The sequence below is a fragment of the Atractosteus spatula genome, chromosome 20, assembly GCF_055471065.1.
Source record: "Atractosteus spatula isolate fAtrSpa1 chromosome 20, fAtrSpa1.hap1, whole genome shotgun sequence".
NCBI lineage: Eukaryota > Metazoa > Chordata > Actinopteri > Semionotiformes > Lepisosteidae > Atractosteus > Atractosteus spatula.
In genome coordinates this window covers 3,192,693-3,206,847 of record NC_142725.1, presented here as the reverse complement: position 1 = coordinate 3,206,847, position 14,155 = coordinate 3,192,693, and positions in this window count along the sequence as shown.

Here is a 14,155-nt window from a genome sequence, read left to right as displayed (position 1 = left end):
TTGGGATACTCCAGACTAAAAAACGCGTTTATCTCTGGCTCAAAAACGCGTTTGGACAACTTCTGCATAGTGGGGCAAATAGCTGACTCAGTGTGCTCTTCTGAGCCCAGCAGCTACATTGGGATGCTCCAGATTGAAAAACGCGTTTATCTCGGGCTGAAAAAGACGTTTTGACAACATCTTCACAGTGGGGCTAAGAGCTGACTCAGTGTGCTCTTCTGAGTCCAGCAGTTACATTGGGATACACCAGATTGAAAAACACATTTATCTCGGGCTGAAAAAGACGTTTTGACAACTTCTGCACAGTGGGGCGAAGAGCTGACTCAGTGTGCTCCTCTGAGCCCAGCAGTTACATTGGGATGCTAAAGATTGAAAAACGCGTTTATCTCATGCTGAAAAACACGTTTTGACAACTTCTGCACAGTGCGGCTAAGAGCTGACTCAGTGTTCTCTTCTGAGACCAGCAGTTCCATTAGGATGCTCCAGATTGAAAAACGCGTTTATCTCGGGCTGAAAAACATGTTTTGAGAACTTCTGCACAGTGGGGATAAGACCTGACTCAGTGTGCTCTTCTTAGCCCAACAGTTACATTGGGATGCTCCAGACTGAAAAACAAGTTTATCTCGGGCTCAAAAACACGTTTGGACAACTTCTGCATAGTGGGGCGAAGAGCTGACTCAGTGTGCTCTTCTGAGCCCAGCAGTTACTTTGGGATGCTAAAGATTGAAAAACACGTTTATCTCGGGCTGAAAAACATGTTTTGAGATCTTCTGCACAGTAGGGCTAAGAGCTGACTCAGTATGCTCTTCTGAGCCCAGCAGTTACATTGGGATACTCCAGACTGAAAAACGCGTTTATCTCGGGCTCAAAAACACGTTTGGACAACTTCTGCATAGTGGGGCAAAGAGCTGACTCAGTGTGCTCTTCTGAGCCCAGCAGTTACATTGGGATGCTCCAGATTGAAAAACGCGTTTATCTCGGGTTGAAAAACACGTTTTGAGAACTTCTTCACAGTGGGGCTAAGAGCTGACTCAGTGTGCTCTTCTAAACCCAGCAGTTACATTGGGATGCAAAAGATTGAAAAACGCGTTTATCTCATGCTGAAAAAGACGTTTTGACAACTTCTTCTCAGTGGGGCTAAGAGCTGACTCAGTGTGCTCTTCTGAGCCCAGCAGTTACATTCGGATGCTCCAGATTGAAAAACGCGTTGATCTCGGGCTGAAAAACACCTTTTGAGAACTTCTGCACAGTGGGGCTAAGAGCTGACTCAGTGTGCTCTTCTGAGCCCAGCAGTTACATTGGGATGCTCCGGACTGAAAAACATGTTTATCTCTGGCTCAAAAACACGTTTTGACAACTTCTGCATAGTGGGGCGAAGAGCTTACTCAGTGTGCTCTTCTGAGCCCAGCAGCTACATTGGGATGCTCCAGATTGAAAAACGCGTTTATCTCGGGCTGAAAAAGACGTTTTGACAACATCTTCACAGTGGGGCTAAGAGCTGACTCAGTGTGCTCTTCTGAGCCCAGCAGTTACATTGGGATGCTAAAGATTGAAAAACGCGTTTATCTCGAGCTGAAAAAGACGTTTTGACAACTTCTACACAGTGGGGCTAAGAGCTGACTCAGTGTGCTCTTCTGAGTCCAGCAGTTACATTGGGATACACCAGATTGAAAAACACATTTATCTCGGGCTGAAAAAGACGTTTTGACAACTTCTGCACAGTGGGGCGAAGAGCTGACTCAGTGTGCTCCTCTGAGCCCAGCAGTTACATTGGGATGCTAAAGATTGAAAAACACGTTTATCTCATGCTGAAAAACACGTTTTGACAACTTCTGCACAGTGCGGCTAAGAGCTGACTCAGTGTTCTCTTCTGAGACCAGCAGTTCCATTAGGATGCTCCAGATTGAAAAACGCGTTTATCTCGGGCTGAAAAACATGTTTTGAGAACTTCTGCACAGTGGGGCTAAGTGCTGACTCAGTGTGCTCTTCTGAGCCCAGCAGTTACATTGGGATGCTAAACATTGAAAAACGCGTTTATCTCGTGCTGAAAAACACATTTTTACAACTTCTGCACAGTGGGGCTAAGAGCTGACTCAGTGTTCTCTTCTGAGACCAGCAGTTCCATTAGGATGCTCCAGATTGAAAAACGCGTTTATCTCGGGCTGAAAACACGTTTTGAGAACTTCTTCACAGTGGGGCTAAGAGCTGACTCAGTGTGCTCTTCTGAGCCCAGCAGTTACATTGGGATGCTCTAGATTGAAAAACGCGTTTATTTCGGGCTGAAAAAGACGTTTTGACAACTTCTTCACAGTGGGGCTAAGAGCTGACTCAGTGTGCTCTTCTGAGCCCAGCAGTTACATTGGGATGCTCCAGATTGAAAAACGCGTTGATCTCGGGCTGAAAAACACGTTTTGAGAACTTCTGCACAGTGGGGCTAAGAGCTGACTCAGTGTGCTCTTCTGAGCCCAGCAGTTACATTGGGATACTGCAGACTGAAAAACGCGTTTATCTCGGGCTCAAAAACACGTTTGGACAACTTCTGCATAGTGGGGCAAAGAGCTGACTCATTGTGCTCTTCTGAGCCCAGCAGTTACATTGGGATGCTCTAGATTGAAAAACGTGTTTATTTCGGGCTGAAAAAGACGTTTTGACAACTTCTTCACAGTGGGGCTAAGAGCTGACTCAGTGTGCTCTTCTGAGCCCAGCAGTTACATTGGGATGCTCCAGATTGAAAAACGCGTTTATCTCGGGCTGAAAAACATGTTTTGAGATCTTCTGCATAGTGGGGCTAAGAGCTGACTCAGTGTGCTCCTCTGAGCCCAGCAGTTACATTGGGATGCTAAAGATTGAAAAACGCGTTTATCTCATGCTGAAAAACACGTTTTGACAACTTCTGCACAGTGCGGCTAAGAGCTGACTCAGTGTTCTCTTCTGAGACCAGCAGTTCCATTAGGATGCTAGAGATTGAAAAACGCGTTTATCTTGGGCTGAAAAACATGTTTTGACAACATCTTCACAGTGGGGCTAAGAGCTGACTCAGTGTGCTCTTCTGAGCCCAGCAGTTACATTGGGATGCTAAAGATTGAAAAACGCGTTTATCTCGAGCTGAAAAAGACGTTTTGACAACTTCTACACAGTGAGGCTAAGAGCTGACTCAGTGTGCTCTTCTGAGTCCAGCAGTTACATTGGGATACACCAGATTTAAAAACACATTTATCTCGGGCTGAAAAAGACGTTTTGACAACTTCTGCACAGTGGGGCGAAGAGCTGACTCAGTGTGCTCTTCTGAGCGCAGCAGTTACATTGGGATGCTCTAATTGAAAAACGCGTTTATTTCGGGCTGAAAAAGACGTTTTGACAACTTCTTCACAGTGGGGCTAAGAGCTGACTCAGTGTGCTCTTCTGAGCCCAGCAGTTACATTGGGATGCTCCAGATTGAAAAACGCTTTGATCTCGGGCTGAAAAACACGTTTTGAGAACTTCTGCACAGTGGGGCTAAGAGCTGACTCAGTGTGCTCTTCTGAGCCCAGCAGTTACATTGGGATACTGCAGACTGAAAAACGCGTTTATCTCGGGCTCAAAAACACGTTTGGACAACTTCTGCATAGTGGGGCTAAGAGCTGACTCAGTGTGCTCCTCTGAGCCCAGCAGTTACATTGGGATGCTCCAGATTGAAAAACGCGTTTATCTCGGGCTGAAAAACATGTTTTGAGATCTTCTGCATAGTGGGGCTAAGAGCTGACTCAGTGTGCTCCTCTGAGCCCAGCAGTTACATTGGGATGCTAAAGACTGAAAAACGCGTTTATCTCATGCTGAAAAACACGTTTTGACAACTTCTGCACAGTGCGGCTAAGAGCTGACTCAGTGTTCTCTTCTGAGACCAGCAGTTCCATTAGGATGCTAGAGATTGAAAAACGCGTTTATCTCGGGCTGAAAACACGTTTTGAGAACTTCTTCACAGTGGGGCTAAGAGCTGACTCAGTGTGCTCTTCTGAGCCCAGCAGTTACATTGGGATGCTAAAGATTGAAAAACGCGTTTATCTCGAGCTGAAAAAGACGTTTTGACAACTTCTACACAGTGGGGCTAAGAGCTGACTCAGTGTGCTCTTCTGAGTCCAGCAGTTACATTGGGATACACCAGATTGAAAAACACATTTATCTCGGGCTGAAAAAGACGTTTTGACAACTTCTGCACAGTGGGGCGAAGAGCTGACTCAGTGTGCTCTTCTGAGCGCAGCAGTTACATTGGGATGCTCCAGATTGAAAAACGCGTTTATCTCGGGCTGAAAAACATGTTTTGAGATCTTCTGCATAGTGGGGCTAAGAGCTGACTCAGTGTGCTCCTCTGAGCCCAGCAGTTACATTGGGATGCTAAAGATTGAAAAACGCGTTTATCTCATGCTGAAAAACACGTTTTGACAACTTCTGCAAAGTGCGGCTAAGAGCTGACTCAGTGTTCTCTTCTGAGACCAGCAGTTCCATTAGGATGCTCCAGATTGAAAAACGCGTTTATCTCGGGCTGAAAAACATGTTTTGAGAACTTCTGCACAGTGGGGCTAAGAGCTGACTCAGTGTGCTCTTCTGAGCCCAGCAGTTACATTGGGATGCTAAACATTGAAAAACGCGTTTATCTCGTGCTGAAAAACACATTTTTACAACTTCTGCACAGTGGGGCTAAGAGCTGACTCAGTGTTCTCTTCTGAGACCAGCAGTTCCATTAGGATGCTCCAGATTGAAAAACGCGTTTATCTCGGGCTGAAAACACGTTTTGAGAACTTCTTCACAGTGGGGCTAAGAGCTGACTCAGTGTGCTCTTCTGAGCCCAGCAGTTACATTGGGATGCTCTAGATTGAAAAACGCGTTTATTTCGGGCTGAAAAAGACGTTTTGACAACTTCTTCACAGTGGGGCTAAGAGCTGACTCAGTGTGCTCTTCTGAGCCCAGCAGTTACATTGGGATGCTCCAGATTGAAAAACGCGTTGATCTCGGGCTGAAAAACACGTTTTGAGAACTTCTGCACAGTGGGGCTAAGAGCTGACTCAGTGTGCTCTTCTGAGCCCAGCAGTTACATTGGGATGCTCTAGATTGAAAAACGCGTTTATCTCGTGCTGAAAAACACGATTTGTCAACTTCTGCACAGTGGGGCTAAGAGCTGACTCAGTGTGCTCTTCTGAGCCCAGCAGTTACATTGGGATGGTAAACATTGAAAAACGCGTTTATCTCGTGCTGAAAAACACATTTTTACAACTTCTGCACAGTGGGGCTAAGAGCTGACTCAGTGTTCTCTTCTGAGACCAGCAGTTCCATTAGGATGCTCCAGATTGAAAAACGCGTTTATTTCGGGCTGAAAAACACGTTTTGAGAACTTCTGCACAGTGGGGCTAAGAGCTGACTCAGTGTGCTCTTCTGAGCCCAGCAGTTACATTGGGATACTGCAGACTGAAAAACGCGTTTATCTCGGGCTCAAAAACACGTTTGGACAACTTCTGCATAGTGGGGCAAAGAGCTGACTCAGTGTGCTCTTCTGAGCCCAGCAGTTACATTGGGATGCTCTAGATTGAAAAACGTGTTTATTTCGGGCTGAAAAAGACGTTTTGACAACTTCTTCACAGTGGGGCTAAGAGCTGACTCAGTGTGCTCTTCTGAGCCCAGCAGTTACATTGGGATGCTCCAGATTGAAAAACGCGTTTATTTCGGGCTGAAAAAGACGTTTTGACAACTTCTGCACAGTGGGGCTAAGAGCTGTATCAGTGTGCTCTTCTGAGCCCAGCAGTTACATTGGGATGCTAAAGCTTGAAAAACGCGTTTATCTCATGCTGAAAAACACGTTTTGTCAACTTCTGCACAGTGGGGCTAAGAGCTGACTCAGTGTGCTCTTCTGAGCCCAGCAGTTACATTGGGATGCTAAAGATTGAAAAACGCGTTTATCTCGTGCTGAAAAACACGTTTTGACAACTTCTGCACAGTGGGGCTAAGAGCTGACTCACTGTGCTCTTCTGAGCCCAGCAGTTACATTGGGATGCTCCGGACTGAAAAACATGTTTATCTCTGGCTCAAAAACACGTTTTGACAACTTCTGCATAGTGGGGCGAAGAGCTGACTCAGTGTGATCTTCTGAGCCCAGCAGTTACATTGGGATGCTCCAGATTGAAAAACGCGTTTATCTCGGGCTGAAAAACATGTTTTGAGATCATCTGCACAGTGGGGCTAAGAGCTGACTCAGTGTGCTCTTCTGAGACCAGCAGTTACATTAAATGCTCCAGATTGAAAAATGCGTTTATCTCAGCCAGAAAAACACGTTTTGACAACTTCTGCACAGTGGGGCTAAGAGCTGTCTCAGTGTGCTCTTCTGAGCCTAGCAGTTACATTGGGATGCTCCAGATTGAAAAACGCGTTTATCTCGGGCTGAAAAACATGTTTTGAGAACTTCTGCACAGTGGGGATAAGACCTGACTCAGTGTGCTCTTCTGAGCCCAACAGTTACATTGGGATGCTCCAGACTGAAAAACAAGTTTATCTCGGGCTCAAAAACACGTTTGGACAACTTCTGCATAGTGGGGCGAAGAGATGACTCAGTGTGCGCTTCTGAGCCCAGCAGTTACATTGGGATGCTCCAGATTGAAAAACACGTTTATCTCGGGCTGAAAAACATGTTTTGAGATCTTCTGCACAGTAGGGCTAAGAGCTGACTCAGTATGCTCTTCTGAGCCCAGCAGTTACATTGGGATACTCCAGACTGAAAAACGCGTTTATCTCGGGCTCAAAAACACGTTTGGACAACTTCTGTATAGTGGGGCAAAGAGCTGACTCAGTGTGCTCTTCTGAGCCCAGCAGTTACATTGGGATGCTCCAGATTGAAAAACGCGTTTATATCGGGCTCAAAAACACGTTTGGACAACTTCTGCATAGTGGGGCTAAGAGCTGGCTCAGTGTGCTCTTCTAAACCCAGCAGTTACATTGGGATGCAAAAGATTGAAAAACGCGTTTATCTCATGCTGAAAAAGACGTTTTGACAACTTCTTCACAGTGGGGCTAAGAGCTGACTCAGTGTGCTCTTCTGAGCCCAGCAGTTACATTGGGATGCTCCGGACTGAAAAACATGTTTATCTCTGGCTCAAAAACACGTTTTGACAACTTCTGCATAGTGGGGCGAAGAGCAGACTCAGTGTGCTCTTCTGAGCCCAGCAGTTACATTGGGATGCTAAAGATTGAAAAACGCGTTTATCTCATGCTGAAAAACACGTTTTGTCAACTTCTGCATAGTGGGGCGAAGAGCTCACTCAGTGTGCTCTTCTGAGCCCAGCAGTTACATTGGGATGCTAAAGATTGAAAAACGCGTTTATCTCGTGCTGAAAAACACGTTTTGACAACTTCTGCACAGTGGGGCTAAGAGCTGACTCAGTGTGCTCTTCTGAGCCCAGCAGTTACATTGGGATGCTCCGGGCTGAAAAACATGTTTATCTCTGGCTCAAAAACACGTTTTGACAACTTCTGCACAGTGGGGCGAAGAGCTTACTCAGTGTGCTCTTCTGAGCCCAGCAGCTACATTGGGATGCTCCAGATTGAAAAACGCGTTTATCTCGGGCTGAAAAAGACGTTTTGACAACATCTTCACAGTGGGGCTAAGAGCTGACTCAGTGTGCTCTTCTGAGCCCAGCAGTTACATTGGGATGCTAAAGATTGAAAAACGCGTTTATCTCGAGCTGAAAAAGACGTTTTGACAACTTCTACACAGTGGGGCTAAGAGCTGACTCAGTGTGCTCTTCTGAGTCCAGCAGTTACATTGGGATACACCAGATTGAAAAACACATTTATCTCGGGCTGAAAAAGACGTTTTGACAACTTCTGCACAGTGGGGCGAAGAGCTGACTCAGTGTGCTCCTCTGAGCCCAGCAGTTACATTGGGATGCTAAAGATTGAAAAACGCGTTTATCTCATGCTGAAAAACACGTTTGGACAACTTCTGCACAGTGCGGCTAAGAGCTGACTCAGTGTTCTCTTCTGAGACCAGCAGTTCCATTAGGATGCTCTAGATTGAAAAACGCGTTTATTTCGGGCTGAAAAACATGTTTTGAGAACTTCTGCACAGTGGGGCTAAGAGCTGACTCAGTGTGCTCTTCTGAGCCCAGCAGTTACATTGGGATGCTAAACATTGAAAAACGCGTTTATCTCGTGCTGAAAAACACATTTTTACAACTTCTGCACAATGGGGCTAAGAGCTGACTCAGTGTTCTCTTCTGAGACCAGCAGTTACATTGGGATGCTCTAGATTGAAAAACGCGTTTATTTCGGGCTGAAAAAGACGTTTTGACAACTTCTTCACAGTGGGGCTAAGAGCTGACTCAGTGTGCTCTTCTGAGCCCAGCAGTTACATTGGGATGCTCCAGATTGAAAAACGCGTTGATCTCGGGCTGAAAAACACATTTTGAGAACTTTTGCACAGTGGGGCTAAGAGCTGACTCAGTGTGCTCTTCTGAGCCCAGCAGTTACATTGGGATACTGCAGACTGAAAAACGCGTTTATCTCGGGCTCAAAAACACGTTTGGACAACTTCTGCATAGTGGGGCAAAGAGCTGACTCAGTGTGCTCTTCTGAGCCCAGCAGTTACATTGGGATGCTAAAGATTGAAAAACGCGTTTATCTCGTGCTGAAAAACACGTTTTGACAACTTCTGCACAGTGGGGCTAAGAGCTGACTCACTGTGCTCTTCTGAGCCCAGCAGTTAAATTGGGATGCTCCGGACTGAAAAACATGTTTATCTCTGGCTCAAAAACACGTTTTGACAACTTCTGCATAGTGGGGCGAAGAGCTGACTCAGTGTGCTCTTCTGAGCCCAGCAGTTACATTGGGATGCTAAAGATTGAAAAACACGTTTATCTCGGGCTGAAAAACATGTTTTGAGATCTTCTGCACAGTGGGGCTAAGAGCTGACTCAGTGTGCTCTTCTGAGACCAGCAGTTACATTAAATGCTCCAGATTGAAAAACGCGTTTATCTCAGCCAGAAAAACACGTTTTGACAACTTCTGCACAGTGGGGCTAAGAGCTGTCTCAGTGTGCTCTTCTGAGCCTAGCAGTTACATTGGGATGCTCCAGATTGAAAAACGCGTTTATCTCGGGCTGAAAAACATGTTTTGAGAACTTCTGCACAGTGGGGATAAGACCTGACTCAGTGTACTCTTCTGAGCCCAACAGTTACATTGGGATGCTCCAGACTGAAAAACAAGTTTATCTCGGGCTCAAAAACACGTTTGGACAACTTCTGCATAGTGGGGCGAAGAGATGACTCAGTGTGCTCTTCTGAGCCCAGCAGTTACATTGGGATGCTAAAGATTGAAAAACACGTTTATCTCGGGCTGAAAAACATGTTTTGAGATCTTCTGCACAGTAGGGCTAAGAGCTGACTCAGTATGCTCTTCTGAGCCCAGCAGTTACATTGGAATACTCCAGACTGAAAAACGCGTTTATCTCGGGCTCAAAAACACGTTTGGACAACTTCTGCATAGTGGGGCAAAGAGCTGACTCAGTGTGCTCTTCTGAGCCCAGCAGTTACATTGGGATGCTCCAGATTGAAAAACGCGTTTATCTCGGGTTGAAAAACACGTTTTGAGAACTTCTTCACAGTGGGGCTAAGAGCTGACTCAGTGTGCTCTTCTAAACCCAGCAGTTACATTGGGATGCAAAAGATTGAAAAACGCGTTTATCTCATGCTGAAAAAGACGTTTTGACAACTTCTTCACAGTGGGGCTAAGAGCTGACTCAGTGTGCTCTTCTGAGCCCAGCAGTTACATTGGGATGCTCCAGATTGAAAAACGCGTTGATCTCGGGCTGAAAAACACGTTTTGAGAACTTCTGCACAGTGGGGCTAAGAACTGACTCAGTGTGCTCTTCTGAGCCCAGCAGTTACATTGGGATACTCCAGACTGAAAAACGCGTTTATCTCGGGCTCAAAAACACGTTTGGACAACTTCTGCATAGTGGGGCAAAGAGCTGACTCAGTGTGCTCTTCTGAGCCCAGCAGTTACATTGGGATGCTCTAGATTGAAAAACGCATTTATTTCAGGCTGAAAAAAACGTTTTGACAACTTCTTCACAGTGGGGCTAAGAGCTGACTCAGTGTGCTCTTCTGAGCCCAGCAGTTACATTGGGATGCTCCGGACTGAAAAACATGTTTATCTGTGGCTCAAAAACACGTTTTGACAACTTCTGCATAGTGGGGCGAAGAGCAGACTCAGTGTGCTCTTCTGAGCCCAGCAGTTACATTGGGATGCTAAAGATTGAAAAACGCGTTTATCTCGTGCTGAAAAACACGTTTTGACAACTTCTGCACAGTGGGGCTAAGATCTGACTCAGTGTGCTCTTCTGAGCCCAGCAGCTACATTGGGATGCTCCAGATTGAAAAACGCGTTTATCTCGGGCTGAAAAAGACGTTTTGACAACATCTTCACAGTGGGGCTAAGAGCTGACTCAGTGTGCTCTTCTGAGCCCAGCAGTTACATTGGGATGCTAAAGATTGAAAAACGCGTTTATCTCGAGCTGAAAAAGACGTTTTGACAACTTCTACACAGTGGGGCTAAGAGCTGACTCAGTGTGCTCTTCTGAGTCCAGCAGTTACATTGGGATACACCAGATTGAAAAACACATTTATCTCGGGCTGAAAAAGACGTTTTGACAACTTCTGCACAGTGGGGCTAAGAGCTGACTCAGTGTGCTCTTCTGAGCCCAGCAGTTACATTGGGATGCTCCGGACTGAAAAACATGTTTATCTCTGGCTCAAAAACACGTTTTGACAACTTCTGCATAGTGGGGCGAAGAGCTGACTCAGTGTGCTCTTCTGAGCCCAGCAGTTACATTGGGATGCTAAAGATTGAAAAACACGTTTATCTCGGGCTGAAAAACATGTTTTGAGATCTTCTGCACAGTGGGGCTAAGAGCTGACTCAGTGTGCTCTTCTGAGACCAGCAGTTACATTAAATGCTCCAGATTGAAAAACGCGTTTATCTCAGCCTGAAAAACACGTTTTGACAACTTCTGCACAGTGGGGCTAAGAGCTGTCTCAGTGTGCTCTTCTGAGCCTAGCAGATACATTGGGATGCTCCAGATTGAAAAACGCGTTTATCTCAGGCTGAAAAACATGTTTTGAGAACTTCTGCACAGTGGGGATAAGACCTGACTCAGTGTGCTCTTCTGAGCCCAACAGTTACATTGGGATGCTCCAGACTGAAAAACAAGTTTATCTCGGGCTCAAAAACACGTTTGGACAACTTCTGCATAGTGGGGCGAAGAGCTGACTCAGTGTGCTCTTCTGAGCCCAGCAGTTACATTGGGATGCTCCGGACTGAAAAACATGTTTATCTCTGGGTCAAAAACACGTTTTGACAACTTCTGCATAGTGGGGCGAAGAGCAGACTCAGTATGCTCTTCTGAGCCCAGCAGTTACATTGGGATGCTAAAGATTGAAAAACGCGTTTATCTCATGCTGAAAAACACGTTTTGTCAACTTCTGCATAGTGGGGCGAAGAGCTCACTCAGTGTGCTCTTCTGAGCCCAGCAGTTACATTGGGATGCTAAAGATTGAAAAACGCGTTTATCTCGTGCTGAAAAACACGTTTTGACAACTTCTGCACAGTGGGGCTAAGAGCTGTCTCAGTGTGCTCTTCTGAGCCTAGCAGTTACATTGGGATGCTCCAGATTGAAAAACGCGTTTATCTCGGGCTGAAAAACATGTTTTGAGAACTTCTGCACAGTGGGGCTAAGAGCTGACTCAGTGTGCTCTTCTGAGACCAGCAGTTACATTAAATGCTCCAGATTGAAAAACGCGTTTATCTCAGCCAGAAAAACACGTTTTGACAACTTCTGCACAGTGGGGCTAAGAGCTGTCTCAGTGTGCTCTTCTGAGCCTAGCAGTTACATTGGGATGCTCCAGATTGAAAAACAAGTTTATCTCGGGCTCAAAAACACGTTTGGACAACTTCTGCATAGTGGGGCGAAGAGATGACTCAGTGTGCTCTTCTGAGCCCAGCAGTTACATTGGGATGCTAAAGATTGAAAAACACGTTTATCTCGGGCTGAAAAACATGTTTTGAGATCTTCTGCACAGTAGGGCTAAGAGCTGACTCAGTATGCTCTTCTGAGCCCAGCAGTTACATTGGGATACTCCAGACTGAAAAACGCGTTTATCTCGGGCTCAAAAACACGTTTGGACAACTTCTGCATAGTGGGGCAAAGAGCTGACTCAGTGTGCTCTTCTGAGCCCAGCAGTTACATTGGGATGCTCCAGATTGAAAAACGCGTTTATATCGGGCTCAAAAACACGTTTGGACAACTTCTGCATAGTGGGGCTAAGAGCTGAATCAGTGTGCTCTTCTAAACCCAGCAGTTACATTGGGATGCAAAAGATTGAAAAACGCGTTTATCTCATGCTGAAAAAGACGTTTTGACAACTTCTTCACAGTGGGGCTAAGAGCTGACTCAGTGTGCTCTTCTGAGCCCAGCAGTTACATTGGGATGCTCCAGATTGAAAAACACATTGATCTCGGGCTGAAAAACACGTTTTGAGAACTTCTGCACAGTGGGGCTAAGAGCTGACTCAGTGTGCTCTTCTGAGCCCAGCAGTTACATTGGGATGCTAAAGATTGAAAAACGCGTTTATCTCGTGCTGAAAAACACGTTTTGACAACTTCTGCACAGTGGGGCTAAGAGCTGACTCAGTGTGCTCTTCTGAGCCCAGCAGTTACATTGGGATGCTCTAGATTGAAAAACGCGTTTATTTCAGGCTGAAAAAGACGTTTTGACAACTTCTTCACAGTGGGGCTAAGAGCTGACTCAGTGTGCTCTTCTGAGCCCAGCAGTTACATTGGGATGCTAAAGATTGAAAAACGCGTTTATCTCATGCTGAAAAACACGTTTTGTCAACTTCTGCATAGTGGGGCGAAGAGCTCACTCAGTGTGCTCTTCTGAGCCCAGCAGTTACATTGGGATGCTAAAGATTGAAAAACGCGTTTATCTCGTGCTGAAAAACACGTTTTGACAACTTCTGCACAGTGGGGCTAAGACCTGACTCAGTGTGCTCTTCTGAGCCCAGCAGTTACATTGGGATGCTCCGGACTGAAAAACATGTTTATCTCTGGCTCAAAAACACGTTTTGACAACTTCTGCATAGTGGGGCGATGAGCTTACTCAGTGTGCTCTTCTGAGCCCAGCAGCTACATTGGGATGCTCCAGATTGAAAAACGCGTTTATCTCGGGCTGAAAAAGACGTTTTGACAACATCTTCACAGTGGGGCTAAGAGCTGACTCAGTGTTCTCTTCTGAGACCAGCAGTTCCATTAGGATGCTCCAGATTGAAAAACGCGTTTATCTCGGGCTGAAAAACATGTTTTGAGAACTTCTGCACAGTGGGGCTAAGAGCTGACTCAGTGTGCTCTTCTGAGCCCAGCAGTTACATTGGGATGCTAAACATTGAAAAACGCGTTTATCTCGTGCTGAAAAACACATTTTTACAACTTCTGCACAGTGGGGCTAAGAGCTGACTCAGTGTGCTCTTCTGAGCCAAGCAGTTACATTGAGATACTCCAGACTGAAAAACGCGTTTATGTCATGCTGAAAAACACGTTTTGTCAACTTCTGCACAGTGGGGCTAAGAGCTGACTCAGTGTGCTCTTCTGAGCCCAGCAGTTACATTGGGATGCTAAAGTTTGAAAAATGCGTTTATCTCGTGCTGAAAAACACGTTTTGACAACTTCTGCACAGTGGGGCTAAGAGCTGACTCAGTGTGCTCTTCTGAGCCCAGCAGTTACATTGGGATGCTCCGGACTGAAAAATATGTTTATCTCTGGCTCAAAAACACGTTTTGACAACTTCTGCATAGTGGGGCGAAGAGCTGACTCAGTGTGCTCTTCTGAGCCCAGCAGTTACATTGGGATGCTCCAGATTGAAAAACGCGTTTATCTCGGGCTGAAAAACATGTTTTGAGATCTTCTGCACAGTGGGGCTAAGAGCTGACTCAGTGTGCTCTTCTGAGACCAGCAGTTACATTAAATGCTCCAGATTGAAAAACGCGTTTATCTCAGCCTGAAAAACACGTTTTGACAACTTCTGCACAGTGGGGCTAAGAGCTGACTCAGTGTGCTCTTCTGAGACCAGCAGTTACATTAA